Source organism: Mustela nivalis (genome assembly GCF_964662115.1).
Source record: "Mustela nivalis genome assembly, chromosome: Y".
Taxonomy (NCBI): Eukaryota; Metazoa; Chordata; class Mammalia; order Carnivora; family Mustelidae; genus Mustela; species Mustela nivalis.
Window position 1 is genome coordinate 24,237,228 of NC_139041.1, and position 14,464 is coordinate 24,251,691.

Here is a 14,464-nt window from a genome sequence, read left to right on the forward strand (position 1 = left end):
CCGCACTTCGCTGCTGCTTCCTCAGAAAGGCTTTGGGTGTTTAGTCTGTCCCGACAGGGAAGAAGAGCCGCGAGAGAGCTGGTGCCTCTTGGGACTTGCTTTCTCGGGCTCCTCGTTCACACCCGGGGTTACCTTGCTATGCCGAACTAAGCAGACACAGTCCCAACCCAGCAGCAGCGTCCGTTCTTAACATGGCACTCAATGCCTATTACAATCTCGTGGGGAAGGTAAGGCTTTGCCTTTGGCTCTGGCGCTCCGGCAGGCTCAAGGTCTAGGCCATTGCCTACACCACAGGAGAGAGCTGGCGACAGGATCACTGCACATGGCCCGTGCACTGGGATGGGGAACTGTGGGGGACTGTCCACACTCTTTCCCCAGCACACCCCCTGCCACCCACATCGCTGCCACATCTTGGTGGAAGATGGCATCTGAATGCCAGTTCCATTTGTGTTGTTTCCGCGAGTTGCAGCTATGTCGCCTGGTGGGAAGCCCAAGTCTGTTCTTGGGACAGATGGCCAAGGAGATGCTGCACCTTTTTGACCAGAGGCAAAGGACTGGCCTGCCTTCTGCCCAGACACCTTCCTCAGCGTGGAGTACGCGCCTCTGCCCTAGTCATGCCCTCATGTCTCCTTAGCAGGCTGGCTTCCATCTCTCTGCACAGGTAGCGGGTGACACTTGTCTTGCCACCGGCCTGTGGTTCGTGCCATGGCAGGCTATCCTGCATCCCGAGTGTTTCCAGACCCCAAGGCCAACGGCTCCTTTTCTTCTCCAGGGGCGGCAGTTGCGCTTTCCCCTCACTTGGTTTCTCTCTCAGGCAGAGGGGATGCTAGGACAAAGCGTATTTCGCTCCATGCGGGTATCGTCCACCAAGCTGTGGAGACTAGCTCAGGCAAGCAGAAGCAGCATCCCCTAAAAAAACTCTGATTTCCCAAGGAAAGCTGCGCTTTCCCAGGCGAGATGCCCAGGCAAAGAGGCTTTTGCTGAATGCGGGTTTCTCCCACCGCGAGGCTGGGATCAGGCAAGCAGCCCCAGCCCGCAGAACATTTCTTAGCGAATGCTGTGCTTTCGCAAAGGCTTTGGCTTGGAGCGAACAGCACTTCACTGCTGCTTCCTCAGCAAGGCTTCAGTCGCGTTAGGGAAGCAGAGCTGCGGGAGAGCTGGTGCCTCTTGGACCTTGCTTTCCCAGGCTCCAGTTCGTGTCCTGGGTTCACCCTGCCAAGCCGAACTAAGCAGACACAGCTACAACCCTCCAGTAGCGTGCATAGCCTAGGTTGGCACTCAATACACACTACCATCTTCCAGTGTAGGCATCCCTTGGCCTTTTACTCTGGCATTTAAGCGGACTGCAAACTAGACCAGTGCTTTCCCCACAGGAAAGGAGAGCTGACAGGAACCCTGCACATGGCCCGTGCACTGAATAGGGAGCTTTGGGGGACTGTCCCCACTCCTTCCCCTTAAACCCCGTGAATCCTCCAAGCTTCCACATCCTGGAGGAAGTCGGCGTCTGACTCGCTGTTAGTTCAGGGAGCTGTTTCTACGAGTACACCGTAGGCCCCTGGTGACTAGAGCATGTCTGCCCCAGGGACAGGTGGCCAAGGAGCTGCTATCTCCTTGGCCCACAGACTCAGGACAGGCATGCTTTCTACCCAGACTCCTTCCTAAGAGTGGAGCCTGCACCCTGCCATACACATCCCCTGCTGTCTCCTTAGCAACCAGGCTTCTGACTGTCTGAACTGGGAGCGGGTGACACTTGTATTACCACTGAACGCTGTGCCTGCCAGGGTTTCCCTCCTGCTCTGCAACCGTTTCCCGACAAGAAGGCCAATGGCTGCTGCTCTTCTCCCCGGGCAGAGTGTTGAACGTTCCACAGATATGCTCCTGGGGTGCGCAGTGAAAAACGTGTCCCTTTCCTTAAGGCTCTTTCCATAGGCGCAAGCGCGCTTCTCTCACAGGCAGAAGGGATGCCCAGGCAAAGAGGATTTCTCTCCATGCGGGTTTAGTACACTGTGCTGAAGAGACCAGCTCAGGCAACAGGAGAATCCCTCAGACCCGACTCTGATTTCCCAAAGAATGCTGCGCTTTCCCAGAGGGGATGCCAGGGCAAAGAGGCTTTCGCTCTATGCGGTATTCTCCCATAGTGCTGCGAATACTAGGCTAAGGCAAGCAGCAACAGCAGCCCACAGAACCGACTCTGATTTCCCAGCGACTGCTATGCTTTCGCAGAGCTTTACAGCTTGGCAGGAACCGCACTTCGCTGCTGCTTCCTCAGAAAGGCTTTGGGTGTTTAGTCTGTCCCGGCAGGGAAGAAGAGCCGCGGGAGAGCTGGTGCCTCTTGGGACTTGCTTTCTCGGGCTCCTCGTTCACGCCCGGGGTTACCTTGCTATGCCGAACTAAGCAGACACAGTCCCAACCCAGCAGCAGCGTCCGTTCTTAACATGGCACTCAATGCCTATTACAATCTCGTGGGGAAGGTAAGGCTTTGTCTTTGGCTCTGGCGCTCCGGGAGGCTCAAGGTCTAGGCCATTGCCTACACCACAGGAGAGAGCTGGCGACAGGATCACTGCACATGGCCCGTGCACTGGGATGGGGAACTGTGGGGGACTGTCCACACTCTTTCCCCAGCACACCCCCTGCCACCCACATCGCTGCCACATCTTGGTGGAAGATGGCATCTGAATGCCAGTTCCATTTGTGTTGTTTCCGCGAGTTGCAGCTATGTCGCCTGGTGGGAAGCCCAAGTCTGTTCTTGGGACAGATGGCCAAGGAGATGCTGCCCCCTTTTGACCAGAGGCAAAGGACTGGCCTGCCTTCTGCCCAGACTCCTTCCTCAGCGTGGAGTACGCGCCTCTGCACTAGTCATGCCCCCATGTCTCCCTAGCAGCCTGGCTCCCATCTCTCTGCACAGGTAGCGGGTGACACTTGTCTTGCCACCGGCCTGTGGTTCGTGCCATGGCAGGCTATCCTGCATCCCGAGTGTTTCCAGACCCCAAGGCCAACGGCTCCTTCTCTTCTCCAGGGGCGGCAGCTGCGCTTTCCCCACACTTGGTTTCTCTCTCAGGCAGAGGGGATGCTAGGACAAAGCGTATTTCGCTCCATGCGGGTATCGTCCACCAAGCTGTGGAGACTAGCTCAGGCAAGCAGCAGCAGCATCCCCTAACAAAACTGATTTCCCAAGGAAAGCTGCGCTTTCCCAGGCGAGATGCCCAGGCAAAGAGGCTTTTGCTGAATGCGGGTTTCTCCCACCGCGAGACTGGGATCAGGCAAGCAGCCCCAGCCCGCAGAACATTTCTTAGCGAATGCTGTGCTTTCGCAAAGGCTTTGGCTTGGAGCGAACAGCACTTCACTGCTGCTTCCTCAGCAAGGCTTCAGTCGCGTCAGGGAAGCAGAGCTGCGGGAGAGCTGGTGCCTCTTGGACCTTGCTTTCCCAGGCTCCAGTTCGTGTCCTGGGTTCACCCTGCCAAGCCGAACTAAGCAGACACAGCTACAACCCTCCAGTAGCGTGCATAGCCTAGGTTGGCACTCAATACACACTACCATCTTCCAGTGTAGGCATCCCTTGGCCTTTTACTCTGGCACTTAAGCGGACTGCAAACTAGACCAGTGCTTTCCCCACAGGAAAGGAGAGCTGACAGGAACCCTGCACATGGCCCGTGCACTGAATAGGGAGCTTTGGGGGACTGTCCCCACTCCTTCCCCTTAAACCCCGTGAATCCTCCAAGCTTCCACATCCTGGAGGAAGTCGGTGTCTGACTCGCTGTTAGTTCAGGGAGCTGTTTCTGCGAGTACACCGTAGGCCCCTGGTGACTAGAGCATGTCTGCCCCAGGGACAGGTGGCCAAGGAGCTGCTATCTCCTTGGCCCACAGACTCAGGACAGGCATGCTTTCTACCCAGACTCCTTCCTAAGAGTGGAGCCTGCACCCTGCCATACACATCCCCTGCTGTCTCCTTAGCAACCAGGCTTCTGACTGTCTGAACTGGGAGCGGGTGACACTTGTATTACCACTGAACGCTGTGCCTGCCAGGGTCGTCCCTCCTGCTTTGCAACCGTTTCCAGACAAGAAGGCCAATGGCTGCTGCTCTTCTCCCCGGGCAGAGTGTTGAACCTTCCACAGATATGCTCCTGGGGTGCGCAGTGAAAAACGTGTCCCTTTCCTTAAGGCTCTTTCCATAGGCGCAAGCGCGCTTCTCTCACAGGCAGAAGGGATGCCCAGGCAAAGAGGATTTCTCTCCATGCGGGTTTAGTACACTGTGCTGAAGAGACCAGCTCAGGCAACAGGAGAATCCCTCAGACCCGACTCTGATTTCCCAAAGAATGCTGCGCTTTCCCAGAGGGGATGCCAGGGCAAAGAGGCTTTCGCTCTATGCGGTATTCTCCCATAGTGCTGCGAATACTAGGCTAAGGCAAGCAGCAACAGCAGCCCACAGAACTGACTCTGATTTCCCAGCGACTGCTATGCTTTCGCAGAGCTTTACAGCTTGGCAGGAACCGCACTTCGCTGCTGCTTCCTCAGAAAGGCTTTGGGTGTTTAGTCTGTCCCGACAGGGAAGAAGAGCCGCGAGAGAGCTGGTGCCTCTTGGGACTTGCTTTCTCGGGCTCCTCGTTCACACCCGGGGTTACCTTGCTATGCCGAACTAAGCAGACACAGTCCCAACCCAGCAGCAGCGTCCGTTCTTAACATGGCACTCAATGCCTATTACAATCTCGTGGGGAAGGTAAGGCTTTGCCTTTGGCTCTGGCGCTCCGGCAGGCTCAAGGTCTAGGCCATTGCCTACACCACAGGAGAGAGCTGGCGACAGGATCACTGCACATGGCCCGTGCACTGGGATGGGGAACTGTGGGGGACTGTCCACACTCTTTCCCCAGCACACCCCCTGCCACCCACATCGCTGCCACATCTTGGTGGAAGATGGCATCTGAATGCCAGTTCCATTTGTGTTGTTTCCGCGAGTTGCAGCTATGTCGCCTGGTGGGAAGCCCAAGTCTGTTCTTGGGACAGATGGCCAAGGAGATGCTGCACCTTTTTGACCAGAGGCAAAGGACTGGCCTGCCTTCTGCCCAGACACCTTCCTCAGCGTGGAGTACGCGCCTCTGCCCTAGTCATGCCCTCATGTCTCCTTAGCAGCCTGGCTTCCATCTCTCTGCACAGGTAGCGGGTGACACTTGTCTTGCCACCGGCCTGTGGTTCGTGCCATGGCAGGCTATCCTGCATCCCGAGTGTTTCCAGACCCCAAGGCCAACGGCTCCTTTTCTTCTCCAGGGGCGGCAGTTGCGCTTTCCCCTCACTTGGTTTCTCTCTCAGGCAGAGGGGATGCTAGGACAAAGCGTATTTCGCTCCATGCGGGTATCGTCCACCAAGCTGTGGAGACTAGCTCAGGCAAGCAGAAGCAGCATCCCCTAAAAAAACTCTGATTTCCCAAGGAAAGCTGCGCTTTCCCAGGCCAGATGCCCAGGCAAAGAGGCTTTTGCTGAATGCGGGTTTCTCCCACCGCGAGGCTGGGATCAGGCAAGCAGCCCCTGCCCGCAGAACATTTCTTAGCGAATGCTGTGCTTTCGCAAAGGCTTTGGCTTGGAGCGAACAGCACTTCACTGCTGCTTCCTCAGCAAGGCTTCAGTCGCGTTAGGGAAGCAGAGCTGCGGGAGAGCTGGTGCCTCTTGGACCTTGCTTTCCCAGGCTCCAGTTCGTGTCCTGGGTTCACCCTGCCAAGCCGAACTAAGCAGACACAGCTACAACCCTCCAGTAGCGTGCATAGCCTAGGTTGGCACTCAATACACACTACCATCTTCCAGTGTAGGCATCCCTTGGCCTTTTACTCTGGCATTTAAGCGGACTGCAAACTAGACCAGTGCTTTCCCCACAGGAAAGGAGAGCTGACAGGAACCCTGCACATGGCCCGTGCACTGAATAGGGAGCTTTGGGGGACTGTCCCCACTCCTTCCCCTTAAACCCCGTGAATCCTCCAAGCTTCCACATCCTGGAGGAAGTCGGCGTCTGACTCGCTGTTAGTTCAGGGAGCTGTTTCTACGAGTACACCGTAGGCCCCTGGTGACTAGAGCATGTCTGCCCCAGGGACAGGTGGCCAAGGAGCTGCTATCTCCTTGGCCCACAGACTCAGGACAGGCATGCTTTCTACCCAGACTCCTTCCTAAGAGTGGAGCCTGCACCCTGCCATACACATCCCCTCCTGTCTCCTTAGCAACCAGGCTTCTGACTGTCTGAACTGGGAGCGGGTGACACTTGTATTACCACTGAACGCTGTGCCTGCCAGGGTTTCCCTCCTGCTCTGCAACCGTTTCCCGACAAGAAGGCCAATGGCTGCTGCTCTTCTCCCCGGGCAGAGTGTTGAACGTTCCACAGATATGCTCCTGGGGTGCGCAGTGAAAAACGTGTCCCTTTCCTTAAGGCTCTTTCCATAGGCGCAAGCGCGCTTCTCTCACAGGCAGAAGGGATGCCCAGGCAAAGAGGATTTCTCTCCATGCGGGTTTAGTACACTGTGCTGAAGAGACCAGCTCAGGCAACAGGAGAATCCCTCAGACCCGACTCTGATTTCCCAAAGAATGCTGCGCTTTCCCAGAGGGGATGCCAGGGCAAAGAGGCTTTCGCTCTATGCGGTATTCTCCCATAGTGCTGCGAATACTAGGCTAAGGCAAGCAGCAACAGCAGCCCACAGAACCGACTCTGATTTCCCAGCGACTGCTATGCTTTCGCAGAGCTTTACAGCTTGGCAGGAACCGCACTTCGCTGCTGCTTCCTCAGAAAGGCTTTGGGTGTTTAGTCTGTCCCGGCAGGGAAGAAGAGCCGCGGGAGAGCTGGTGCCTCTTGGGACTTGCTTTCTCGGGCTCCTCGTTCACGCCCGGGGTTACCTTGCTATGCCGAACTAAGCAGACACAGTCCCAACCCAGCAGCAGCGTCCGTTCTTAACATGGCACTCAATGCCTATTACAATCTCGTGGGGAAGGTAAGGCTTTGTCTTTGGCTCTGGCGCTCCGGGAGGCTCAAGGTCTAGGCCATTGCCTACACCACAGGAGAGAGCTGGCGACAGGATCACTGCACATGGCCCGTGCACTGGGATGGGGAACTGTGGGGGACTGTCCACACTCTTTCCCCAGCACACCCCCTGCCACCCACATCGCTGCCACATCTTGGTGGAAGATGGCATCTGAATGCCAGTTCCATTTGTGTTGTTTCCGCGAGTTGCAGCTATGTCGCCTGGTGGGAAGCCCAAGTCTGTTCTTGGGACAGATGGCCAAGGAGATGCTGCCCCCTTTTGACCAGAGGCAAAGGACTGGCCTGCCTTCTGCCCAGACTCCTTCCTCAGCGTGGAGTACGCGCCTCTGCCCTAGTCATGCCCCCATGTCTCCCTAGCAGCCTGGCTCCCATCTCTCTGCACAGGTAGCGGGTGACACTTGTCTTGCCACCGGCCTGTGGTTCGTGCCATGGCAGGCTATCCTGCATCCCGAGTGTTTCCAGACCCCAAGGCCAACGGCTCCTTCTCTTCTCCAGGGGCGGCAGCTGCGCTTTCCCCACACTTGGTTTCTCTCTCAGGCAGAGGGGATGCTAGGACAAAGCGTATTTCGCTCCATGCGGGTATCGTCCACCAAGCTGTGGAGACTAGCTCAGGCAAGCAGCAGCAGCATCCCCTAACAAAACTCTGATTTCCCAAGGAAAGCTGCGCTTTCCCAGGCGAGATGCCCAGGCAAAGAGGCTTTTGCTGAATGCGGGTTTCTCCCACCGCGAGACTGGGATCAGGCAAGCAGCCCCAGCCCGCAGAACATTTCTTAGCGAATGCTGTGCTTTCGCAAAGGCTTTGGCTTGGAGCGAACAGCACTTCACTGCTGCTTCCTCAGCAAGGCTTCAGTCGCGTCAGGGAAGCAGAGCTGCGGGAGAGCTGGTGACTCTTGGACCTTGCTTTCCCAGGCTCCAGTTCGTGTTCTGGGTTCACCCTGCCAAGCCGATCTAAGCAGACACAGCTACAACCCTCCAGTAGCGTGCATAGCCTAGGTTGGCACTCAATACACACTACCATCTTCCAGTGTAGGCATCCCTTGGCCTTTTACTCTGGCACTTAAGCGGACTGCAAACTAGACCAGTGCTTTCCCCACAGGAAAGGATAGCTGACAGGAACCCTGCACATGGCCCGTGCACTGAATAGGGAGCTTTGGGGGACTGTCCCCACTCCTTCCGCTTAAACCCCGTGAATACTCCAAGCTTCCACATCCTGGAGGAAGTCAACGTCTGACTCGCTGTTAGTTCAGGGAGCTGTTTCTGCGAGTACACCGTAGGCCCCTGGTGACTAGAGCATGTCTGCCCCAGGGACAGGTGGCCAAGGAGCTGCTATCTCCTTGGCCCACAGACTCAGGACAGGCATGCTTTCTACCCAGACTCCTTCCTAAGAGTGGAGCCTGCACCCTGCCATACACATCCCCTGCTGTCTCCTTAGCAACCAGGCTTCTGACTGTCTGAACTGGGAGCGGGTGACACTTGTATTACCACTGAACGCTGTGCCTGCCAGGGTCGTCCCTCCTGCTTTGCAACCGTTTCCAGACAAGAAGGCCAATGGCTGCTGCTCTTCTCCCCGGGCAGAGTGTTGAACCTTCCACAGATATGCTCCTGGGGTGCGCAGTGAAAAACGTGTCCCTTTCCTTAAGGCTCTTTCCATAGGCGCAAGCGCGCTTCTCTCACAGGCAGAAGGGATGCCCAGGCAAAGAGGATTTCTCTCCATGCGGGTTTAGTACACTGTGCTGAAGAGACCAGCTCAGGCAACAGGAGAATCCCTCAGACCCGACTCTGATTTCCCAAAGAATGCTGCGCTTTCCCAGAGGGGATGCCAGGGCAAAGAGGCTTTCGCTCTATGCGGTATTCTCCCATAGTGCTGCGAATACTAGGCTAAGGCAAGCAGCAACAGCAGCCCACAGAACTGACTCTGATTTCCCAGCGACTGCTATGCTTTCGCAGAGCTTTACAGCTTGGCAGGAACCGCACTTCGCTGCTGCTTCCTCAGAAAGGCTTTGGGTGTTTAGTCTGTCCCGACAGGGAAGAAGAGCCGCGAGAGAGCTGGTGCCTCTTGGGACTTGCTTTCTCGGGCTCCTCGTTCACACCCGGGGTTACCTTGCTATGCCGAACTAAGCAGACACAGTCCCAACCCAGCAGCAGCGTCCGTTCTTAACATGGCACTCAATGCCTATTACAATCTCGTGGGGAAGGTAAGGCTTTGCCTTTGGCTCTGGCGCTCCGGCAGGCTCAAGGTCTAGGCCATTGCCTACACCACAGGAGAGAGCTGGCGACAGGATCACTGCACATGGCCCGTGCACTGGGATGGGGAACTGTGGGGGACTGTCCACACTCTTTCCCCAGCACACCCCCTGCCACCCACATCGCTGCCACATCTTGGTGGAAGATGGCATCTGAATGCCAGTTCCATTTGTGTTGTTTCCGCGAGTTGCAGCTATGTCGCCTGGTGGGAAGCCCAAGTCTGTTCTTGGGACAGATGGCCAAGGAGATGCTGCACCTTTTTGACCAGAGGCAAAGGACTGGCCTGCCTTCTGCCCAGACACCTTCCTCAGCGTGGAGTACGCGCCTCTGCCCTAGTCATGCCCTCATGTCTCCTTAGCAGGCTGGCTTCCATCTCTCTGCACAGGTAGCGGGTGACACTTGTCTTGCCACCGGCCTGTGGTTCGTGCCATGGCAGGCTATCCTGCATCCCGAGTGTTTCCAGACCCCAAGGCCAACGGCTCCTTTTCTTCTCCAGGGGCGGCAGTTGCGCTTTCCCCTCACTTGGTTTCTCTCTCAGGCAGAGGGGATGCTAGGACAAAGCGTATTTCGCTCCATGCGGGTATCGTCCACCAAGCTGTGGAGACTAGCTCAGGCAAGCAGAAGCAGCATCCCCTAAAAAAACTCTGATTTCCCAAGGAAAGCTGCGCTTTCCCAGGCGAGATGCCCAGGCAAAGAGGCTTTTGCTGAATGCGGGTTTCTCCCACCGCGAGACTGGGATCAGGCAAGCAGCCCCAGCCCGCAGAACATTTCTTAGCGAATGCTGTGCTTTCGCAAAGGCTTTGGCTTGGAGCGAACAGCACTTCACTGCTGCTTCCTCAGCAAGGCTTCAGTCGCGTTAGGGAAGCAGAGCTGCGGGAGAGCTGGTGCCTCTTGGACCTTGCTTTCCCAGGCTCCAGTTCGTGTCCTGGGTTCACCCTGCCAAGCCGAACTAAGCAGACACAGCTACAACCCTCCAGTAGCGTGCATAGCCTAGGTTGGCACTCAATACACACTACCATCTTCCAGTGTAGGCATCCCTTGGCCTTTTACTCTGGCATTTAAGCGGACTGCAAACTAGACCAGTGCTTTCCCCACAGGAAAGGAGAGCTGACAGGAACCCTGCACATGGCCCGTGCACTGAATAGGGAGCTTTGGGGGACTGTCCCCACTCCTTCCCCTTAAACCCCGTGAATCCTCCAAGCTTCCACATCCTGGAGGAAGTCGGCGTCTGACTCGCTGTTAGTTCAGGGAGCTGTTTCTACGAGTACACCGTAGGCCCCTGGTGACTAGAGCATGTCTGCCCCAGGGACAGGTGGCCAAGGAGCTGCTATCTCCTTGGCCCACAGACTCAGGACAGGCATGCTTTCTACCCAGACTCCTTCCTAAGAGTGGAGCCTGCACCCTGCCATACACATCCCCTGCTGTCTCCTTAGCAACCAGGCTTCTGACTGTCTGAACTGGGAGCGGGTGACACTTGTATTACCACTGAACGCTGTGCCTGCCAGGGTTTCCCTCCTGCTCTGCAACCGTTTCCCGACAAGAAGGCCAATGGCTGCTGCTCTTCTCCCCGGGCAGAGTGTTGAACGTTCCACAGATATGCTCCTGGGGTGCGCAGTGAAAAACGTGTCCCTTTCCTTAAGGCTCTTTCCATAGGCGCAAGCGCGCTTCTCTCACAGGCAGAAGGGATGCCCAGGCAAAGAGGATTTCTCTCCATGCGGGTTTAGTACACTGTGCTGAAGAGACCAGCTCAGGCAACAGGAGAATCCCTCAGACCCGACTCTGATTTCCCAAAGAATGCTGCGCTTTCCCAGAGGGGATGCCAGGGCAAAGAGGCTTTCGCTCTATGCGGTATTCTCCCATAGTGCTGCGAATACTAGGCTAAGGCAAGCAGCAACAGCAGCCCACAGAACCGACTCTGATTTCCCAGCGACTGCTATGCTTTCGCAGAGCTTTACAGCTTGGCAGGAACCGCACTTCGCTGCTGCTTCCTCAGAAAGGCTTTGGGTGTTTAGTCTGTCCCGGCAGGGAAGAAGAGCCGCGGGAGAGCTGGTGCCTCTTGGGACTTGCTTTCTCGGGCTCCTCGTTCACGCCCGGGGTTACCTTGCTATGCCGAACTAAGCAGACACAGTCCCAACCCAGCAGCAGCGTCCGTTCTTAACATGGCACTCAATGCCTATTACAATCTCGTGGGGAAGGTAAGGCTTTGTCTTTGGCTCTGGCGCTCCGGGAGGCTCAAGGTCTAGGCCATTGCCTACACCACAGGAGAGAGCTGGCGACAGGATCACTGCACATGGCCCGTGCACTGGGATGGGGAACTGTGGGGGACTGTCCACACTCTTTCCCCAGCACACCCCCTGCCACCCACATCGCTGCCACATCTTGGTGGAAGATGGCATCTGAATGCCAGTTCCATTTGTGTTGTTTCCGCGAGTTGCAGCTATGTCGCCTGGTGGGAAGCCCAAGTCTGTTCTTGGGACAGATGGCCAAGGAGATGCTGCCCCCTTTTGACCAGAGGCAAAGGACTGGCCTGCCTTCTGCCCAGACTCCTTCCTCAGCGTGGAGTACGCGCCTCTGCCCTAGTCATGCCCCCATGTCTCCCTAGCAGCCTGGCTCCCATCTCTCTGCACAGGTAGCGGGTGACACTTGTCTTGCCACCGGCCTGTGGTTCGTGCCATGGCAGGCTATCCTGCATCCCGAGTGTTTCCAGACCCCAAGGCCAACGGCTCCTTCTCTTCTCCAGGGGCGGCAGCTGCGCTTTCCCCACACTTGGTTTCTCTCTCAGGCAGAGGGGATGCTAGGACAAAGCGTATTTCGCTCCATGCGGGTATCGTCCACCAAGCTGTGGAGACTAGCTCAGGCAAGCAGCAGCAGCATCCCCTAACAAAACTGATTTCCCAAGGAAAGCTGCGCTTTCCCAGGCGAGATGCCCAGGCAAAGAGGCTTTTGCTGAATGCGGGTTTCTCCCACCGCGAGACTGGGATCAGGCAAGCAGCCCCAGCCCGCAGAACATTTCTTAGCGAATGCTGTGCTTTCGCAAAGGCTTTGGCTTGGAGCGAACAGCACTTCACTGCTGCTTCCTCAGCAAGGCTTCAGTCGCGTCAGGGAAGCAGAGCTGCGGGAGAGCTGGTGCCTCTTGGACCTTGCTTTCCCAGGCTCCAGTTCGTGTCCTGGGTTCACCCTGCCAAGCCGAACTAAGCAGACACAGCTACAACCCTCCAGTAGCGTGCATAGCCTAGGTTGGCACTCAATACACACTACCATCTTCCAGTGTAGGCATCCCTTGGCCTTTTACTCTGGCACTTAAGCGGACTGCAAACTAGACCAGTGCTTTCCCCACAGGAAAGGAGAGCTGACAGGAACCCTGCACATGGCCCGTGCACTGAATAGGGAGCTTTGGGGGACTGTCCCCACTCCTTCCCCTTAAACCCCGTGAATCCTCCAAGCTTCCACATCCTGGAGGAAGTCGGTGTCTGACTCGCTGTTAGTTCAGGGAGCTGTTTCTGCGAGTACACCGTAGGCCCCTGGTGACTAGAGCATGTCTGCCCCAGGGACAGGTGGCCAAGGAGCTGCTATCTCCTTGGCCCACAGACTCAGGACAGGCATGCTTTCTACCCAGACTCCTTCCTAAGAGTGGAGCCTGCACCCTGCCATACACATCCCCTGCTGTCTCCTTAGCAACCAGGCTTCTGACTGTCTGTACTGGGAGCGGGTGACACTTGTATTACCACTGAACGCTGTGCCTGCCAGGGTCGTCCCTCCTGCTTTGCAACCGTTTCCAGACAAGAAGGCCAATGGCTGCTGCTCTTCTCCCCGGGCAGAGTGTTGAACCTTCCACAGATATGCTCCTGGGGTGCGCAGTGAAAAACGTGTCCCTTTCCTTAAGGCTCTTTCCATAGGCGCAAGCGCGCTTCTCTCACAGGCAGAAGGGATGCCCAGGCAAAGAGGATTTCTCTCCATGCGGGTTTAGTACACTGTGCTGAAGAGACCAGCTCAGGCAACAGGAGAATCCCTCAGACCCGACTCTGATTTCCCAAAGAATGCTGCGCTTTCCCAGAGGGGATGCCAGGGCAAAGAGGCTTTCGCTCTATGCGGTATTCTCCCATAGTGCTGCGAATACTAGGCTAAGGCAAGCAGCAACAGCAGCCCACAGAACTGACTCTGATTTCCCAGCGACTGCTATGCTTTCGCAGAGCTTTACAGCTTGGCAGGAACCGCACTTCGCTGCTGCTTCCTCAGAAAGGCTTTGGGTGTTTAGTCTGTCCCGACAGGGAAGAAGAGCCGCGAGAGAGCTGGTGCCTCTTGGGACTTGCTTTCTCGGGCTCCTCGTTCACACCCGGGGTTACCTTGCTATGCCGAACTAAGCAGACACAGTCCCAACCCAGCAGCAGCGTCCGTTCTTAACATGGCACTCAATGCCTATTACAATCTCGTGGGGAAGGTAAGGCTTTGCCTTTGGCTCTGGCGCTCCGGCAGGCTCAAGGTCTAGGCCATTGCCTACACCACAGGAGAGAGCTGGCGACAGGATCACTGCACATGGCCCGTGCACTGGGATGGGGAACTGTGGGGGACTGTCCACACTCTTTCCCCAGCACACCCCCTGCCACCCACATCGCTGCCACATCTTGGTGGAAGATGGCATCTGAATGCCAGTTCCATTTGTGTTGTTTCCGCGAGTTGCAGCTATGTCGCCTGGTGGGAAGCCCAAGTCTGTTCTTGGGACAGATGGCCAAGGAGATGCTGCACCTTTTTGACCAGAGGCAAAGGACTGGCCTGCCTTCTGCCCAGACACCTTCCTCAGCGTGGAGTACGCGCCTCTGCCCTAGTCATGCCCTCATGTCTCCTTAGCAGCCTGGCTTCCATCTCTCTGCACAGGTAGCGGGTGACACTTGTCTTGCCACCGGCCTGTGGTTCGTGCCATGGCAGGCTATCCTGCATCCCGAGTGTTTCCAGACCCCAAGGCCAACGGCTCCTTTTCTTCTCCAGGGGCGGCAGTTGCGCTTTCCCCTCACTTGGTTTCTCTCTCAGGCAGAGGGGATGCTAGGACAAAGCGTATTTCGCTCCATGCGGGTATCGTCCACCAAGCTGTGGAGACTAGCTCAGGCAAGCAGAAGCAGCATCCCCTAAAAAAACTCTGATTTCCCAAGGAAAGCTGCGCTTTCCCAGGCCAGATGCCCAGGCAAAGAGGCTTTTGCTGAATGCGGGTTTCTCCCAC